Source organism: Pseudophryne corroboree, unplaced genomic scaffold, assembly GCF_028390025.1.
Source record: "Pseudophryne corroboree isolate aPseCor3 unplaced genomic scaffold, aPseCor3.hap2 scaffold_443, whole genome shotgun sequence".
NCBI lineage: Eukaryota > Metazoa > Chordata > Amphibia > Anura > Myobatrachidae > Pseudophryne > Pseudophryne corroboree.
The window spans coordinates 267,423-287,898 of NW_026970066.1; the positions used below are offsets into that span (position 1 = coordinate 267,423).

The 20,476-nt window shown below is 45.9% G+C and overlaps 3 non-coding genes across 3 annotated transcripts; 2 read left to right on the top strand and 1 right to left on the bottom strand.

Moving 5' to 3' along the window:
- Positions 1-11,966: 11,966 nt before the first annotated feature.
- On the bottom strand, positions 11,967-12,130 carry LOC135026440 (U1 spliceosomal RNA). Its single transcript, XR_010223064.1, has one exon. It is a non-coding gene; the product is annotated as a U1 spliceosomal RNA (small nuclear RNA).
- Positions 12,131-12,653: 523 nt separating this feature from the next.
- LOC135026441 (U1 spliceosomal RNA) lies at positions 12,654-12,817 on the top strand. Its single transcript, XR_010223065.1, has one exon. It is a non-coding gene; the product is annotated as a U1 spliceosomal RNA (small nuclear RNA).
- Positions 12,818-12,969: 152 nt separating this feature from the next.
- LOC135026442 (U1 spliceosomal RNA) lies at positions 12,970-13,132 on the top strand. Its single transcript, XR_010223066.1, has one exon. It is a non-coding gene; the product is annotated as a U1 spliceosomal RNA (small nuclear RNA).
- Positions 13,133-20,476: the final 7,344 nt, after the last annotated feature.

The following is a 20,476-nucleotide window of genomic DNA, read 5'->3' on the forward strand; positions in this document are numbered from 1 at the left end:
CTGGGAGTCGATGGTCATCCCAGAGGGGAAGTCGTAAGCCCACTTGTACTACTTCCAGTAAGCAATTGACTGTTCAACAGTCCTTTGCGAGGAAGATGAAATATCACAGCAGTCATCCTACTGCAAAGCGGATAACTGAGGCCTTGGCATCCTGGGTGGTGAGAAACGTGGTTCCGGTATCCATCATTACTGCAGAGCCAACTAGAGACTTGTTGGAGGTACTGTGTCCCCGGTACCAAATACCATCTAGGTTCCATTTCTCTAGGCAGGCGATACCGAAAATGTACACAGACCTCAGAAAAAGAGTCACCAGTGTCCTAAAAAATGCAGCTGTACCCAATGTCCACTTAACCACGGACATGTGGACAAGTGGAGCAGGGCAGGGTCAGGACTATATGACTGTGACAGCCCACTGGGTAGATGTATGGACTCCCGCCGCAAGAACAGCAGCGGCGGCACCAGTAGCAGCATCTCGCAAACGCCAACTCTTTCCTAGGCAGGCTACGCTTTGTATCACCGCTTTCCAGAATACGCACACAGCTGAAAACCTCTTACGGCAACTGAGGAAGATCATCGCGGAATGGCTTACCCCAATTGGACTCTCCTGTGGATTTGTGGCATCGGACAACGCCAGCAATATTGTGTGTGCATTAAATCTGGGCCAATTCCAGCACGTCCCATGTTTTGCACATACCTTGAATTTGGTGGTGCAGAATTTTTTAAAAAACGACAGGGGCGTGCAAGAGATGCTGTCGGTGGCCAGAAGAATTGCGGGACACTTTCGGCGTACAGGCACCACGTACAGAAAACTGGAGCACCACCAAAAACTACTGAACCTGCCCTGCCATCATCTGAAGCAAGAAGTGGTAACGAGGTGGAATTCAACCCTCTATATGCTTCAGAGGTTGGAGGAGCAGCAAAAGGCCATTCAAGCCTATACAATTGAGCACGATATAGTAGGTGGAATGCACCTGTCTCAAGTGCAGTGGAGAATGATTTCAACGTTGTGCAAGGTTCTGATGCCCTTTGAACTTGCCACACGTGAAGTCAGTTCAGACACTGCCAGCCTGAGTCAGGTCATTCCCCTCATCAGGCTTTTGCAGAAGAAGCTGGAGGCATTGAAGGAGGAGCTAACACGGAGCGATTCCGCTAGGCATGTGGGACTTGTGGATGCAGCCCTTAATTCGCTTAACAAGGATTCACGGGTGGTCAATCTGTTGAAATCAGAGCACTACATTGTGGCCACCGTGCTCGATCCTAGATTTAAAGCCTACCTTGGATCTCTCTTTCCGGCAGACACAGGTCTGCTGGGGTTGAAAGACCTGCTGGTGACAAAATTGTCAAGTCAAGCGGAACGCGACCTGTCAACATCTCCTCCTTCACATTCTCCCGCAACTGGGGGTGCGAGGAAAAGGCTCAGAATTCCGAGCCCACCCGCTGGCGGTGATGCAGGGCAGTCTGGAGCGACTGCTGATGCTGACATCTGGTCCGGACTGAAGGACCTGACAACGATTACGGACATGTCGTCTACTGTCACTGCATATGATTCTCTCAACATTGATAGAATGGTGGAGGATTATATGAGTGACCGCATCCAAGTAGGCACGTCACACAGTCCGTACTTATACTGGCAGGAAAAAGAGGCAATTTGGAGGCCCTTGCACAAACTGGCTTTATTCTACCTAAGTTGCCCTCCCACAAGTGTGTACTCCGAAAGAGTGTTTAGTGCCGCCGCTCACCTTGTCAGCAATCGGCGTACGAGGTTACATCCAGAAAATGTGGAGAAGATGATGTTCATTAAAATGAATTATAATCAATTCTTCCGCGGAGACATTGACCAGCAGCAATTGCCTCCACAAAGTACACAGGGAGCTGAGATGGTGGATTCCAGTGGGGACGAATTGATAATCTGTGAGGAGGGGGATGTACACGGTGATATATCGGAGGGTGAAGATGAGGTGGACATCTTGCCTCTGTAGAGCCAGTTTGTGCAAGGAGAGATTAATTGCTTCTTTTTTGGGGGGGGTCCAAACCAACCCGTCATATCAGTCACAGTCGTGTGGCAGACCCTGTCACTGAAATGATGGGTTGGTTAAAGTGTGCATGTCCTGTTTTGTTTATACAACATAAGGGTGGGTGGGAGGGCCCAAGGACAATTCCATCTTGCACCTCTTTTTTCTTTTCTTTTTCTTTGCATCATGTGCTGATTGGGGAGGTTTTTTTGGAAGGGACATCCTGCGTGACACTGCAGTGCCACTCCTAGATGGGCCCGGTGTTTGTGTCGGCCACTAGGGTCGCTAATCTTACTCACACAGCTACCTCATTGCGCCTCTTTTTTTCTTTGCGTCATGTGCTGTTTGGGGAGGGTTTTTTGGAAGGGACATCCTGCGTGACACTGCAGTGCCACTCCTAGATGGGCCCGGTGTTTGTGTCGGCCACTAGGGTCGCTAATCTTACTCACACAGCTACCTCATTGCGCCTCTTTTTTTCTTTGCGTCATGTGCTGTTTGGGGAGGGTTTTTTGGAAGGGACATCCTGCGTGACACTGCAGTGCCACTCCTAGATGGGCCCGGTGTTTGTGTCGGCCACTAGGGTCGCTAATCTTACTCACACAGTCAGCTACCTCATTGCGCCAATTTTTTTCTTTGCGTCATGTGCTGTTTGGGGAGGGTTTTTTGGAAGGGCCATCCTGCGTGACACTGCAGTGCCACTCCTAGATGGGCCCGGTGTTTGTGTCGGCCACTAGGGTCGCTAATCTTACTCACACAGCTACCTCATTGCGCCTCTTTTTTTCTTTGCGTCATGTGCTGTTTGGGGAGGGTTTTTTGGAAGGGCCATCCTGCGTGACACTGCAGTGCCACTCCTAGATGGGCCCGGTGTTTGTGTCGGCCACTAGGGTCGCTAATCTTACTCACACAGCTACCTCATTGCGCCTCTTTTTTTCTTTGCGTCATGTGCTGTTTGGGGAGGGTTTTTTGGAAGGGACATCCTGCGTGACACTGCAGTGCCACTCCTAGATGGGCCCGGTGTTTGTGTCGGCCACTAGGGTCGCTTATCTTACTCACACAGCGACCTCGGTGCAAATTTTAGGACTAAAAATAATATTGTGAGGTGTGAGGTATTCAGAATAGACTGAAAATGAGTGGAAATTATGGTTTTTGAGGTTAATAATACTTTGGGATCAAAATGACCCCCAAATTCTATGATTTAAGCTGTTTTTTAGTGTTTTTGGAAAAAAACACCCGAATCCAAAACACACCCGAATCCGACAAAAAAAATTCGGTGAGGTTTTGCCAAAACGCGTTTGAACCCAAAACACGGCCGCGGAACCGAACCCAAAACCAAAACACAAAACCCGAAAAATTTCAGGCGCTCATCTCTAATTACTGTATGAACTCTAATTCCCCAACTGAAACCTCTCACAAACACACACTCCTAAATCTAGTACACACACACACACATTTCCCCAGTACTGACAACTCTCATCACTTCCACACACTGACAACTCCCTCCTGCTCCTCTCCCCACTGACACTGACAGCTCCCTCACAGTCACACACATCCTCCACCCCCCCACACCCCCCACACACACACTGATAGCACACATGCACAAATCCCCCCCTCCTCGACACTAACTGTCACGGACTGCTTGGGCAGCAGGGGGCAGGCTCTGACTTGAAGTGCTGAAATTCAACAGCTCTCTCGAACTTGCAAGGCATGGCTGTGCAGCTGTCTCCAGCCATCTCCTTGCCCACTGTGTAATTTGTGGCGTTCTCTGATGTTCCCCGCTCTGCCTCTACAACCGGCACATAATGTACAGCAGTGGTGACTCCTGAGTATGGGCCTGGAGAACTCCGCCTACCGGGGGGTAGGGATTAATAATTTCAAAGGGGCAGAGCTAGGAGTGAAGCAGTGGACAGCAGTTGAGGGGCGTTTCAAACTGTAACAGGGTTGGGACAATTTCAGTATCCTTCCCTCACCGTCTAATTGGTCAGTCCCACGCTGATTGCCATGGCGCCCTTTCGAGACTGCAGAACTCTATCCCTTAGCCACGGTTGGCACAGCTGGATGGTGCCCCTGGCAAGTGCCATCCTGGCCAAGGGGTAGATACGCCCCTGAGGGTCAGGGCCAGCAACAGAAATCTCGGGGCCCAGTACACTGATATCTCTGGGGCCCCCTCAACCCCCCCTTAACTTGGCAGAGGGATCTTTAAAAAAAATGGAGCCTTTGACTCGGACCGTCAGTGAGGCCGGCAGGTGGTTTTCATACTGGGCTATCCAGCTCTTCGGTGGCGGTGGCAGGGACATTCAGAAAAGGGCCAGCACAGCAAAATGCATAATAATGGCAATACAGTATGGACCACAGGGACTGGACAAAGTGATGGGGTAAAAGGAGGGGGGGAGGGTTTAGTTGGCCTGTTAATTGTTTTCCTGCTTAAATTGAGCAGTTGGTGGATACACTTTAAAAAGCAATATTGGCACTGTGGCCCCATTATTTCTGTTCTTAATACTTGGAGCCCTGAACAAGTGTCCCCTTTGTCCCCCCTGTCACCGGGCCTGTTCAGGCGTTACCTATGGAGAAGCTGCGACATGACATCCTAGGACACGATACTGCACCATGCATCACCATTATATTTCAGTGTGCCTTGTCAATATTTAAATCTTGTTCTGTGTGACGTGAGTTGTAAATGGTTGAAAATCTCTGTGCTACAGTATCGTCACCATGTAGTTATAACAACACCGCAAAACCACCAAAAGACGTGTTTTGGTAGAGGGACTGCTGGAGGGGCCCATTGGGGCCCCCAGTTTGCTACCCCACCCCAGTATACCTGTGCTGTAGCCAGTGGAAGGGGCACTATCTTCCCGGTGATCTCTTCGGGAAGATGGTGCCGCACATAGAAAGCAAAGACTCTGGCTGCACTCTCCTGCCCTCGCTCTAAGCAAGGTGATCGGGCCACAAAAGGACCCCTGTCGGACCTCGGCCTGTGGGCCACAAAAGGATGCATTGGGGGCGGCATGCGGCCCATGGGTTTGACACCCCTGCCCTAGAGTATCAAAATTTGTTTCACGGCACCCCTAGGCCAAAGTTTTTTTTATTGAGAAATTCAGAAAAAAATATAAAATTAAGTAAATTGTGTTTATAGCATGTCATCCTCAGGTTCAGTTATGTTGTGAGGGAATGGTTTTGCCACTTTAATAAAGTATAAATAATTTTAATTGGTCCTGGACCACCAAACTATGCTACCAGTGCAAGAACCCGAGTTTGGAAACTACTGCCATAAAATAAACCTTTTTTGTTTTTTTTAAACTACATGTAATACACCTTAGATCTCAGTTCCTAAAAGGTTTTAAACCCTTGCATACAGTAAACTACACATATTTAAAAATCCTACACCGGGCACAAGTGCTCACGGGCCAATTTCATGGCAGTCTCGGATAGGAGGGCATTGTGGATTCACCAAGGGAATGCTGATGCTGACTCCAAGAAGAAAGGGAGTCTCTTCCCTATGAAGGTGAAGCCTTGTTTGGCGACGGCCTAGTTAATTTGATCTCGGCAGCTCCCGCAGGTAAGTCATCCTTCTTGCCCTATGTTCCCTCTCAACGGATGAAGACGCATCATTATCTGACGCAGTCATTTCGGCCCAATAGATATGCAAGAAGTTAAGATTCCCCTTTCTTTGCAGGTAGAGGAAGGAAAAGAGGGAAGAGGTCTGTAGCCTCTTCAAGATCGCAGGAGCAGAGATCGTCCTCTGCTTCTGCCAAATCCACTGCATGACGCTGGGGCTCTCTTGCAGGAGCCCGCACCAGTGGGGGGCACGTCTAAAACTCTTCAGTCAGTTCTAGATTCATTCGGACCTGGACTCGTGGGTTTTACAAATAGTGTCCCAAGGGTACAAACTGGGGTTTCAAGACGTTCCCCCTCACCGATTGTTCAAATCAGCCTTAGTCAGCAGGGAGAAGGTTTTTATTCAAGCCTCTTCGTGGTCCCGAAGCCGGACGGCTCAGTCAGACCAATCTTAAATCTGAAATCCCTTAATTTCTACCTAAAGAAATTCAATTTCAAGATGGAATCTCTCAGGGTAGTGATCTCCAGTCCGGGGGATAAAGGAGATTTCATGGTTTTGGTAGACATAAAGGATGCCTACTTATATGTTCCCATTTAGCCACTGCATCAAGCTACCTGAGGTTTGCAATTCAGGATTGTCATTACCAATTTCAGACGTTGCCGTTTGGTCTGTCCACGGCTCCGAGGATTTTCACCAGGGTGATGGCGGAAATGATGGTCCTCCTTCGCAAGCAAGGAGTCACAATTATCCCGTACTTGGATGATCTCCTGATAAAGGCGAGATCCAGGGACCAGTTGGTGCAAAACATCTACTCTCCCTGACAGTTCTTCAACAACATGGTTGGCTCCTAAACTTGCCAAAATCGCAGTTGGTCCCAATGACGCGGTTGTTGTTTTTGGGAGTGATACTGGACACAGAAGAGGTTTTCTTCTAGTGGAAAGGCTCTGGAGATCCAGAGTCTGGTCAAACAAATTCTGAAACCAGCAAGAGTGTTAATCCATCAATGCATTCAGTTGCTGGGGAAGATGGTTGCGGCCTACGAGGCCATTCAGTTTGGCAGGTTCCATGCCAGAGTGTTCCAGTGGGACCTGTTGGACAAGTGGTCCGGATCCCACCTACACATGCACCGGAGGATAATCCTGTCTTCCAAGACCAGAATCTCACTCCATTGGTGGCTGCACAGTTCTCACCACCTAGAGGGGCGATGGTTCGGGATCCAGGACGGGATCCTAGGGACCACGGATGCAACCCTCCGAGGCTGGAGAGCAGTCACACAGGGGGAAAACATCCAAGGAAGATGGTCAAGTCTTCCTTGGATGTTTTCATCTCCACATAAATGTTCTGGAGTTAAGGGCCATTTAATAACTGCAGACACAGTACGCACTGGGACGGGTGCCCAGCATCCTCTACGGACTAAGAGAAAAGGATTTACCGGTAGGTATTAAAATCCTATTTTCTCTAACGTCCTAGAGGATGCTGGGGACTCCGTAAGGACCATGGGGATAGACGGGCTCCGCAGGAGACATGGGCACTTTAAGAAAGACTTTAGTTCTGGGTGTGCACTGGCTCCTCCCTCTATGCCCCTCCTCCAGACCTCAGTTTGATACTGTACCCAGTGGAGACTGGGTGCTTTTCAGGAGCTCTCCTGAGCTTTCTGAGAGAAAGTATTTTGTTAGGTTTTTAATTTTCAGGGAGCACTGCTGGCAACAGACTCCCTCATCGAGGGACTGAGGGGAGAGAAGCAGCCCTACTCTCTGAGTTGCAAGGTCCTGCTTCTTAGGCTACTGGACACCATTAGCTCCAGTGGGATTGGTACGCAGGATCTCACCCTCGCCGTCCGTCCCAGAGCCGCGCCGCCGTCCCCCTCGCAGAGCCGGAAGATAGAAGCCGGGTGAGTATGAGAAGAAAAGAAGACTTCAGAGGCGGCAGAAGACTTCATGATCTTCACTGAGGTAACGCACAGCACTGCAGCTGTGCGCCTTTGCTCCCATACACCTCACATACTCCGGTCACTGTAAGGGTGCAGGGCGCAGGGGGGGCGCCCTGGGCAGCAATATAAACCTCTTTCGCAAAAATATAACATATATACAGCTGGGCACTTTATATATGTATAAGCCCCCACCAATTTTACAGTTTAAGCGGGACAGAAGCCCGCCTCCGAGGGGGCGGGGCTTCTCCCTCAGCACTCACCAGCGCCATTTTTTCTCCACAGCACCGCTGAGAGGAAGCTCCCCGGACTCTACCCTGCTTATACCACGTTAGACAAGAGGGTTGAAAAGAGGGGGGGGGGCACATAATTCGCAAATTACATACAGCAGCACTACTGGGCAAACATTAAGTTACTGTTTTATTCCTGGGTTATATAGCGCTGGGGGGTGTGCTGGCATACTCTCTCTCTGTCTCTCCAAAGGGCCTTGTGGGGAAACTGTCTTCAGAAAAAGCATTCCCTGTGTGTGTAGTGTGTCGGTACACGTGTGTCGACATGTCTGAGGAAGAAGGCTATATTAGAGAGGAGCGGGAGCAAATGAATGTGGTGTCTCCGCCGACAGCTGATTGGATGGATATGTGGAATGTTTTAAATGCTAGTGTAAACTCATTGCACAAAAGATTAGACAAGGCAGAAGCTTTGGGACAGTCAGGGTTTAAACCCATGCCTGATCCTATGTTGCAGGGACTGTCAGGGTCTCATAAGCGCCCACTATCCCAGATTGTTGACACAGATACCGACACGGATTCTGACTCCAGTGTCGATTACGATGATGCAAAGTTACAGCCAAAATTGGCAAAATCCATTCGATTTATGATTATGGCAATAAAAGATGTTTTGCACATCACAGAGGAACCCCCTGTCGCTGACAAGAGGGTACATATGTACAAGGGTAAGAAGCCTGAGGTAACCTTTCCCCCCTCACACGAGCTGAACGAGTTATGTGAAAAAGCTTGGGAATCTCCAGATAAAAGACTGCAGATTTCCAAAAGGATTCTTATGGCGTATCCTTTCCCATCAACGGATAGGTTACGATGGGAATCCTCCCCTAGGGTGGACAAAGCATTAACACGCTTATCCAAGAAGGTAGCCCTCCCGTCCCAGGATACGGCTACCCTCAAAGAGTGTGCTGACCGCAAACAGGAGATTACCCTGAAGTCCATTTATACACATTCAGGTACCTTACTCAGACCGGCAATTGCGTCGGCCTGGGTGTGTAGTGCTGTAGCGGCATGGACAAATACCTTATCTGAGGGGATGGATAGCCTAGACAAGGATACTATTTTATTGACCCTGGGGCATATAAGAGATGCTGTCCTATATATGTGTGTATGCAAACTACAGGTGGTGCTGCAGGGCCCACACCCTTTTACTTGTCTTGTAGAGCAGCTCTGAAGCTGTTACAGTGCCCAGCTGCTGCAAGAAATCAGCTTGAATGCTTCAGGGGCTTGGGCATGGCCAACATGAGCCCCACACCGAAGGAGGGTGGGGGTGTTTAATGCAAACTTGGGGTTATACAAGCGCCGCAAAAGGCCGCCATGCCCTGCATGCCCCTTTTCTCTTTTCATATACAGATGAGGGTTCCAGCCAACTTTGGCCCACTGCTTGGATGACATCACCGTATGCAAATCCGTCTGCTGCAGACCTTCCCCCAGGAATGATTGCAATAGTTGTTGCATATGGTTTAATGTCTGAGGGTGCTTCAGTATTAGGCAGCCTTCCGCCCTCCCATGTTCATCTGAAAAGATGTGTTCTCCCTGCAGTTGTTGTCCCCAGACGAGAGTTCCCTTGTGCTTCCTCAGTTAAATCTCCTTAACTTGACGGGGGTGTGCCCGAGCAGCCGCCCTCCCCAGCCCTATCCCAACACATACTTATCTTGCATATGAGATCTCTTGATCATGAAGATAGTTCTCACAGGTTGAGGTTCATCCTGGCCCCGCTCCCCGCTGGAGATCGCTGATGGGGACAGCAGCGGGGCTTCAGCAGAAGGGTGAGTATGTGTGGCCAGAGACCTCCCTTCCCATGTGCAGGCCTGCAGAGTCTGCCGCGCAGGATGGGGCATGTGGCACTCTCCCTCCCAGGGGCTCTTCCAGATGTAGCTCCTCAGCAGTATTTTTCCCGGGCTGCGCGGCGCTCTCCCCGACTGGCATCCGCCCTGGAACACTGCCTTCCTCAATGCAACATCAGCAGGGGGCCCTGGCCTCATCACCATCCCAGGTCTTTCTCATGTATGTATCATGTATGTGTGTGTGATATATGTATGAATCATATATGTTTGTGATATATATATATATATTCCATAGACAAAAAACCTTACGGTTTCACATGTCCCATTAAGGCTTCTTAGACATGATCGAAATTTCAGAAACCTGTTGTAACTCTTCCACTCAAACTCCAAAAAGCAATGAAATTCCGATCATTAAGGCTGACGCCTTAATGGACGTGTTCCTTGCGCAATACAGATATGGTATGCCATCACAGCCTGTGGGTAAGTGCAGATTCAGCACTCTCACAGAGTGAGATTGCTGTCACTCACACAATGGTGGAGCTGCTAATTCACAGATTTGTGTGCTCATTGGAATACACACATGCAGTCTATGCAACTGAAGGTCTGAGCAGTTTTGTGGTGCTCCCATCCCACGCAGTGCCCACAACCATCCCATTCAGTCAACACAACAAAGCCACCTTGTTACAACATCCTTCTAACTCCATACATCCATCTCACTTAGTATACACATTTAGCTCCCTCAAACATCTTGGTTAATTGCTAAACTATAATACCCCATCTACGGTCTATGCATCTACACTTACTTCCCCTATACACCCCCATGCTGCCCGGTCTTCCCCAATCCCTACTGCTGTGTTCTCCCATCTGTGCTAGTCTGTACTAACTTATCTGTACCATCTGTCTTTCCCCACCTGTGCATTGTCTGTACCACCGTTTCCTTCTCTCTGTGCTGCTCAGTGTTTCCTTCTTCAACGTCACTCTGCCTCCTCCAGTACATGGCACACTGTCTTCTCTCCCATCTGCACCAGTTTTCTACCCATCCATGCCAGTGTTTTCAACCCATCTGCACCATTTCCCCCATCTGCACCGCTCTGTCTCCCTTCCCATACTTGCTGCTTAATCTACCCCCTATCCACACCACTCTTACCCTATTCATGTAGCTGACATCCTGAAGGTAAATTTAGTGGATCCTGCGCTCTTGGCAGGGGGATAACCGCCACAGCCCACCCCCCAGTTGTCCGGAAACGCCTCCGTTGTGCAGACCATGCCCTGCCAATGGCATTCTAACGCTGTTTGCACGCCCCCCTCCTTCCCCGCAACCACCTCTGCCTATCAATCAGGCAGGGTGATAGCATCTCACTGGGCTCCTGGGGTACGCACGCGCAGTGCGGCCATTGCACGTGCGCACCTCACAAACTAATTCAGACTGCAATCGCTGCTGCTGCTGCGGTCTGAATTACCCCCTGTGTTTCTCTGTCCCCCCCATTAGTGCTGCTTAGTGTTCCCTCTATCCACACACTTCTGTTCCCCCATCCACACCGCTCTCCTCCCTCCAATCAACAACACTCTTACCTCATCTGAGCAGCTTTGTCTTCCGCTCAGACCTTCAGTTGCATAGACTGCATGTGTGTATTCCAATGAGCACACACATCTGTGAATTAGCAGCTCCACCATTGTGTGAGTGACAGCAATCTCACTCTGTGAGAGTGCTGAATCTGCACTTACCCACAGGCTGTGATGGCATACCATATCTGTATTGCGCAAGGAACACGTCCATTAAGGCGTCAGCCTTAATGATCGGAATTTCATTGCTTTTTGGAGTTTGAGTGGAAGAGTTACAACAGGTTTCTGAAATTTCGATCATGTCTAAGAAGCCTTAATGGGACATGTGAAACCATAAGGTTTTTTGTCTATGGAATTTCATCGCTTTTTTTAAATTTATTTTTTTTATTCAGAAATGTAAAATTTCACTGTAAGAATAAACATTTGATTTTTTAAATGTTTAATGAAAATGTTCGTATAACATCACTGTTCTGTGCAAAATTATTTTATTAACCAAACCAAATTGTTTAAGGTCCGTACACACTTAACGATTTAATGAGCGACGTCGCTCATTTTATCGTTAAGTGTGTATGCAGCCAGCGACAAACGATGCGCGGCCCCGCGGGTCGGCAACAATCTTCGCTGTCGGTAGGGCATGCAGGAAGGATGTGGACTGTCGTCCACGACCTTCATGCAGGGCTGGCGGGGGCGTGACGTCACTGAGCGATATGAGCGGTCGCTGCTCGGGCACCCCCCTGTCAAGTGAAGGAGATCCAACTGAGGCAGCACAAGAGAACTCTCGAAAGAAGAACAAGGCTAGAGGAAGATCTGAGACACAGAAATCTGGCTTTTACCAGAGCTGACCAGAGGAAAGCACAAACACAGTCCCCCACTACCACAAATAATGCAGTCGAGTTTCCCACATTTGGGGAAATCACAGGGGTCAGCATACCCAGAATGCAATGAATGAACCTCACCCTGGGAGAACAATCTTCATGACCATGGTATCTCCTATGCAAAATAAGTATGATTTGGGATAGGGCTGGGGAGGGCCGCTGCTCAGGCACATCTCTGTCAAGTAAAGGAGATTCAACTGAGGCAGCACAAGGGAACTCTCATCTGCTTCAGGGGCTGGGGCATAGCCAACATGAGCCCCACACCGAAGGAGGGTGGAGATGTTTAATGCAAATTAGGGGTCATCCAAGCGCCACAAAAGGACGCCATGCCCTGCACATCCCTTTTTTCTTTTCATATGCAGACGAGGGTTGAAGCCAACTTTGACCCACTGCTTGGATGACATCACCATATGCAAATCCATCTGCTGCAGGCCTTCCCCCAGGAATGCTTGCACTAGTTGTTGCATTTGGTTTGTTGTTTGGGGGTGCTTCAGTATTAGGCAGCCTTCTGCCCTCCCATGTTCATCTGAAAATATGTGTTCTCCCTGCAGTTGTTGTCCCCAGATGAGAGTTCCCTTGTGCTGCCTCAGTTGAATCTCCTTTACTTGACAGAGATGTGCCTGAGCAGCGGCCCTCCCCAGCCCTATCCCAAATCATACTTATTTTGCATAGGAGATACCATGGTCATGAAGATTGTTCTCCCAGGGTGAGGTTCATTCATTGCATTCTGGGTATGCTGACCCCTGTGATTTCCCCAAATGTGGGAAACTCAACTGCATTATTTGTGGAAGTGGGGGACTGTGTTTGTGCTTTCTTCTGGTCAACTCTGGTAAAAATCAGATTTCTTTGTCTCAGATCTTCCTCTAGCCTTGTTCTTCTTTCGAGAGTTCCCTTGTGCTGCCTCAATTTTATCTCCTTCACTTGACAGGGGGGTACCCGAGCAGCGACCCTTCGCAGCTCTAGCCCAACTCCTACTTACCTGCCAGGTGAGATACTATGATCATGTAGGTGCTTCTCCCAGGGCAAGGCTCACCCATTGCACTCTGGGTGTGCTGCCCCTGTGATTTCCCCAAATGTGGGAAACTTGACTGCATAATTTGTGTTTCCCCTGGTCGGCTCTCGTATAATTCAGATCTCTTTGTCTCAGGTCTCTCTCCAGCCTAGTTTGCTGTCTGTTTCCACTTCTCTTTTCTTGAGCCGCTCCCTTCTATGCCCTTGCGCACTATCCTGACTTCTCCCATCTGCTTACTTTGTGCCTTCCAACGCACAATGCGAACTACAGGTAGTGCTGCAGGGCCCACACCCTTTTAGTTGCCTTAAAGAGCAGCTCTGGAGCTGTTACAGTGCCCAGCTGCTGCAAGAAATCAGCTTGAATGTTCTTCGTTGATTGATGGAAGAAACATCTTACAAAAACTCTCCAGATTATTGACTTTTTAAAGTTTTTCTAGGAAACGTTCTAGATGAATGCTTATTAGCGTTTGTCAGAATGTACGTTTGCAAAGTGTCTCTGTGGCGCAATCAGTTAGCGTGTTCGGTTATTATCCAAAAGGTTGGTGGTTCAATCCCACCCAGGGACGTAATTTACCTTGTTATCAGATTTTGGTGATCTTTAAGTAGACAAGTCAAAATTTCAAACCCCCTCTTGTGGTGTAGGGTACTTGGCCTTCTCTGATGTAATCAGAGTTAGATTTGATTAAGTGATTTTATAAAAAAAAACAGCTAGGAAGCACAATTTAGCAGTGGGTTGCAGAGAAAAAGAAATATGCTGGCAAAAAAATCCAATTGAGTGATTAAACAGCTCTTCATTTTCTGGCTTTATTTTTATGCTAACAAATTTGTTCTCTGAAAAGTGTCCACAAAGCCAAGTATCTGATTAACACCTTTGTAGGGATGGTTTTTCACCTATTACTAAATTAAACTTGCTTCATTGGAAAGGCAGCAAGATGCATCGTCATTTCAATATCTACTGAAATAATACAGGTTGACACCAGGAAACATTAACGCCACTGCATCCTTGCTGCTTTCTCATGTGGAAGTCTGTTTAATGTGAAAACAAGGTGATATCTAATTAGCACACAGGTAAGGAATTAAGAAAATCTTTATTTAAGGGTGAAGATGTTTCTCACAAAATCGTTGCCCCAATGCATCATTGAAATTCAAGCTGGAAAGATGATTTTAATATATCACTTGTACATTTTGTATTGCTTTTCTGGTGACAATGTAGTTTGTTTTTGTCAATTACCATTTTAATAATAGGGTAAAGAAAATTAAGTGGATTTTTGAAAGAAAACAATACTGTCAATATACTATTAAAACAAATTAAAATGGTAAAAGTTATTGTACTTTAAGTAAAAATAAAAGAGCAAAAATATCAATCCCAGTTTTGGATTACTTTAATTAACAAAAAAAAAATGCATATAGCAAAGGATAGTTTCAATCTGCCTACCTCTGGGTTATGGGCCCAGCATGCTTCCATTGCAGTACTCTGCTGCACATGTAAGTGCAAGAGATCCTGGAGCACTCACTCATCATGGGAAAGTACCAATGTGTTTCTTCGTTGGTTGATGGAAGAAACATCTTTCAAAAACTCTCCAGATTATTGACTTTTTAAAGTTTTTCTAGGAAACGTTCTAGATGAATGCTTATTAGCCTTTGTCAGTATGTACTTTTGCAAAGTGTCTCTGTGGCGCAATTGGTTAGTGTGTAAGGCTAATAACCAAAAGGTTGGTGGTTCAATCCCACCCAGGAATGTAATTGACCTTGTGATCAGAATTTGGTGATCTTTAAGTAGACAAGTCAAAATTTCAAACCCCCTCTTATTGTGTAGGGTACCTGGCCTTCTCTGATGTAATCAGAGTTAGATTTGATTCAGTGATTTTATAAAAAACAGCTAGGAAGCACAATTTAGCAGTGGGTTGCAGATAAAAAAAATATGCTGGCAAAAAAATACAATTGAGTGATTAAACAGCTCTTAATTTTCTGGCTTTATTTTTATGCTAACAAATTTGTTCTCTGAAAAGTGTCCACAAAGCCAAGTCTCTGATTAACACCTTTGTAGGGATGGTTTTTCACCTATTACTAAATTAAACTTGCTTCATTGGAAAGGCAGCAAGATGCATCCTCATTTCAATGTCTATTGAAATAATACAGGTTGACACCAGGAAACATTAACGCCACTGCATCCTTGCTGCTTTCTCATGTGGAAGTCTGTTTAATGTGAAAACAAGGTGATATCTAATTAGCACACAGGTAAGGAATTAAGAAAATCTTTATTTAAGGGTGAAGATGTTTCTCACAAAATCGTTGCCCCAATGCATCATTGAAATTCAAACTGGAAAGATGATTTTAATATATCACTTGTACATTTTGTATTGCTCTTCTGGTGACAATGTAGTTTGTTTTTGTCAATTACAATTTTAACGTTCTTGATGAATGCTTATTAGCCTTTGTCAGTATGTACTTTTTGCAAAGTGTCTCTGTGGTGCAATTGGTTAGTGTGTAAGGCTATTAACCAAAAGGTTGGTTGTTCAATCCCACCCAGGAATGTAATTGACCTTGTGATCAGATTTTGGTGATATTTAAGTAGACAAGTCAAAATTTCAAACCCCCTCTTATTGTGTAGGGTACCTGGCCTTCTCTGATGTAATCAGAGTTAGATTTGATTCAGTGATTTTATAAAAAACAGCTAGGAAGCACAATTTAGCAGTGGGTTGCAGAGAAAAAAAATATGCTGGAAAAAAAAATCCAATTGAGTGATTAAACAGCTCTTCATTTTCTGGCTTTATTTTTATGCTAACAAATTTGTTCTCTGAAAAGTGTCCACAAAGCCAAGTCTCTGATTAACACCTTTGTAGGGATGGTTTTTCACCTATTACTAAATTAAACTTGCTTCATTGGAAAGGCAGCAAGATGCATCCTCATTTCAATGTCTACTGAAATAATACAAGTTGACACCAGGAAACATTAACGCTACTGCATCCTTGCTGCTTTCTCATGTGGAAGTCTGTTTAATGCGAAAACAAGGTGATATCTAATTATTACTGATAAAGCTAAATATTTATCGTATATAAAACACTTTAAGAGGTCTAAGAACACTGTACGCTATCTACGTAGGAAGTACCGTAAGGGTACGCAAGTTGCGTAGCGATCGCTCAACCGTAGTCGAGACGCTCAAGCGTCACGTTCGCTTACGACCCAGAGATCACAGGCAGGCACGCTATTGGCTGCCGACTAACGTAATGATTCGCTATAGCGTAGCGGACGCTCGGGACCACGAGGAGATCACCAGCGGTGCAGACGCTTATAACGTTAAACCTTTATATCTATACCTTTAACAACGAAATATACAGTAAACCTTAGTGTGGTGACAGAGTGTAAGTGCAACCTGGTGTAACCTGATTAACTACAAAGCTGCTTGAGCGTCACCGACGCTCAGGGAATACTTAACACTATAAGAAATACACAGATACCTGGGCTTAGGGTCCAAAACCTATTATATGTATTATGACTATTATACTTGCAAAAGAATCACAGAACAAATCATACACTACAATATAACATAGACTAACTAACCAGATAACTACACAGGAAATACAATGCAATACAATACAATACAATCAAGGGAAAATAAGGGAGAAAGAGGGGAGAGAGAGATGGCTTACAATAACATCAAGACAATATGATTGCGGAGAGAACTTACGCACAAGGGGAAACGATCGCATGCGCCTCGATATCCAGCTCCCGATTATCAGCAATGAGAACCGTTGAAGAGAGTGAACTGGATACGGTCGGCCTGCCTATTTATGCCCCACACACAATACAATTCAATGGTCCCTACAATCTCATTGTTCATTGGACACAGGAATTCGGCTTCGCATTATAACAAAAGGTCATAGGTTGATTCATACAGGTGGGCTGTGACTGTTTCCAACTGTCCAGGTGGGTGGGATAATGGGTTTCCCGCCGCATGACTAAGTAAGAACAAATAATAGTAAATGGACATAAACTTCTTATGTCCATAACTATTCGCACGAGCGATTAATCTGCTCCAAACCAACACCGGAATATTGCTATTTAAATACTCTTCCGATGGGTACCAAACACTACTGTATGACCCCTGTTAGACCCTTCGTACAATACAAAGAGGGATCTCTCTGTTCAGGAACATGCTATGTTAACTAAACTTTCAGAATCTATCAAAGGGACCATGATCTACAAAATACATTATTAGTGAAAATATGTAACGAATGAGTCGCACGCTACGATTACATAAACTCTACCGTAAATACGCATACCGTGCGCCTGCGGGTGCCCGCGACTGTGAGTATGTGCACGTACGGGAGAGCGTACGCATGCGCAGTGCGGACCAGTATGAGGTGCAAATATGGCAGTGTGTGTAGAGATATTTTTCTGACTTTGACAGTCCACCCTTTGGCAGTCAACAATAACTGCCACTTCCTGAAAACATTTCAAAAAGAGAAAAATATATGTTAGGGGTTAATACATTTACATGGTTGGGTAAAGGAGGAGAGAGGAGAAGGTGTGAAGAGGGTATGACCTAGTGAGATAGCAGAAGCATGTGTGTATGAATCCGTGCTTGGGGGTCATGTATCATCGTGCCGTACGTGTTTTAAATCAAGCTTCGAGGTATTGCGAAGTATACATTTGAATTACTTCTTATCCCGCGGTACGGGTCTGTGGATGGGCTGTCAGACTTTACCGAGCTCTTTTTGGCTTTGGTTGTAACAAAATGGGGGAGCACATTTTAGTTGATGATACATGAATGGGGGAGATATGTGATTGCTGATATCTGTGCCTGTATTCCCTATCGACTATGTGTGTCATTACCTGAGGGTTGTAGAAATGAAGAAAAGACATAATTACGGTAAATTCGGTGGTATTCTATGTCAGGTAAATGTACATTCGTCGATTGAGGTCTTGTTTGGTGTCTGTTGAATGCAGTCTTCTTTGTGCTTTTGCCCATAAGGTGCGAGCAAAGCTGTCAATGTCCATAGATTTACAAAAGTGTTGGGCTAGCGTAATTTTAAAATTTCTAGGGAAACTGGGGATCCATGGCATAGTTCATCAAAAATCTGTGTATCAGGTTGTCAAACTTCTTCTTTAATCCCTCTGTTGTCTGTATATCGGCTCATCAAATTCCTCGTCCAAGTGGGTCTTGTTACCTTGGAGAAAACGGAAAAACAGGTGAAAGAAACGGACCGTAGAAATCGCATTTTCATCACATCATTGTTTCTACATTTGGGTCATAAATCAAGTCCAGGTTAATTACAGTTTCCTCACTCCTTAAACTCATTACCCTTGTACGATGTTTGCACTTCATTAAAGCCTGACCGCATCTAAATATCAATCCAATCGATATGACAACACCTAAGATACATAGGAGAAACTTCCCAACATCCATTATGACTCCTTGAGCCCATTCTCCTAAACCAGAAAACCAATTTCGCGGGTTCAACCATGACACCCAACCAGTCAGCTCATTACCTACAGCAGCAAGAGTGAGATTGTGTCTCCTGCGAAATTCCCACTTCAATTGGAGAATATCGTCCATCTTTTGGTCTATGACCTCGACCGGATCCTCGGTGTTATTCGTGATATACGTGCAACACTTCACGCCGTACTGTGTTGCCAATGTAACACAATATCCACCTGTCACTGCTGTGAGGTAATTAAGAACCATTCTATGCTGCACCAGTTCTGTTTTATAAGCTTGAAGTTCCCTTCCAGTATATCTAAACGTGTCATCATACATTTCAGTGATATTATCTAACAAATTTGCGAGCGCCGATATGTATTTATAATTCAGCACTCCTCTAGCGGTGCGGGTAAAATCTAACGCGATTAAGAATTGAATCCCGGTGGATTCACTTATCAGATCAGAGGCCGGATGCTCTGTCTTCTCTATCAGGTGCCTTTTAACAACGTGCTCGTAATGGGTGTGAGTATAAGGAGCTTGGGCACCACGGTGTATGTCTTTCATTTTGTCATGTGATACAGTCATTACTTCAGGCAGTACTTTTCCAATATAACACAATCCTTCAGAGTTTGGGGCAAGCCACTTGTACGCCTTTCTCCCGCATATGAAATATGCATCATCGGGGAGAACATATGGGACGGAGTAGGACATAACCATATTACACACCTTCCATGTGAAATCTCCTAACCCTAATTCTTCCATCTGCTTAGTACACGTATCAGGTTGTACGATATGTGCACAGTATCCTGGTGATACCTCTCCAACTCTAGTAATCCTATTTCCTAAGGTATACCTATACCGGAAAGATTTTCCTCTACTGGCTATGTGGCGTACAAGCTCTGTATCTGTAGGCATTCTATCTGCTCTATGCGAAAAGGTCATGGTTTGGTTACTCCATGACACTTCCCAATTTCCCGGCTTTCGGGGATTGGAGATGTTGAAACATAATAGGGACCTATCCACATGGTATTGGTGGAGCTTCAAACTAGGAGGGCTGGAGATATTAAACCTCCGGTCCACCGGTCTCCCACCATTTAACTCAAGTACCTCCTCTATCGTTAAAGGAAATGGTACTAGCCCTGATTTGCTATGACCCTGAGGTACTTGAGAGCATACCCAACAATCTGTTTTGTTTAACACATTACCCACTAAGGAGTGATAGTCACTCAATGGATGCCGGTCCATATGGATATTAAAACTGGATTGGCATTTCTTAATGCACCCATCCTCAATGACATTGTTACAGAGCCTACAGATACAGTTTTCTTCAGCTAATAATCCTTAAAAGAAAAATGTTTACAAATAACATGGCTGCTAGATCGTTTCCGGTACTCGCCTTTGCTTGGTGATTGGGTTGCTATTGGAAATTTACACCTCCATCTTTATCATCAGGACCTTTCTGGATCCTTTCACGACCTCACTGATACTCTCACCGGAACAGACTGCTCTGGTCAACATCATGGTCAACAGGAAAATCCAGATCACAGTCTCTTGGGGCAAGTCCATCTTACAGGAGGAGAAAAGAAGAAATTTGTAATGGGGGTACAGAAAATCAGTTTGAGGGGGAGAGAAACTTGTTACGATAATTAGTTCTCTCGTCTTGTTGTTCTTCTCGTTCTGCTGTCTTCTCAAAGGTGCTGTCTCTCAGTCTTCCAAACGAACATTCTGGTGATGCAATATTCCCTCCAAACCAGCGATCTTTCTGTAAGGAGCAAAAATCTTGCATCACCACTTGTCTAACTGATGGGTGACATACCATCTTTAAAACATGAAAGCATGAGTGAGAAGAGAGAGAAAACAACAACAGCAAAAAAAACAAAGAGAGAGAACAATTTATGTGCATGTGTATATTACTTAAATCAACAATAGCCATCAATAGGAAAAGAGAGAAAAAAAAAAAAACATTTTTAAAACATTTCAAAACACTGTCAGATCATCAGGCTGTCATATCTACATGTCCAATGGTTTCCTTGCGCAGTCCC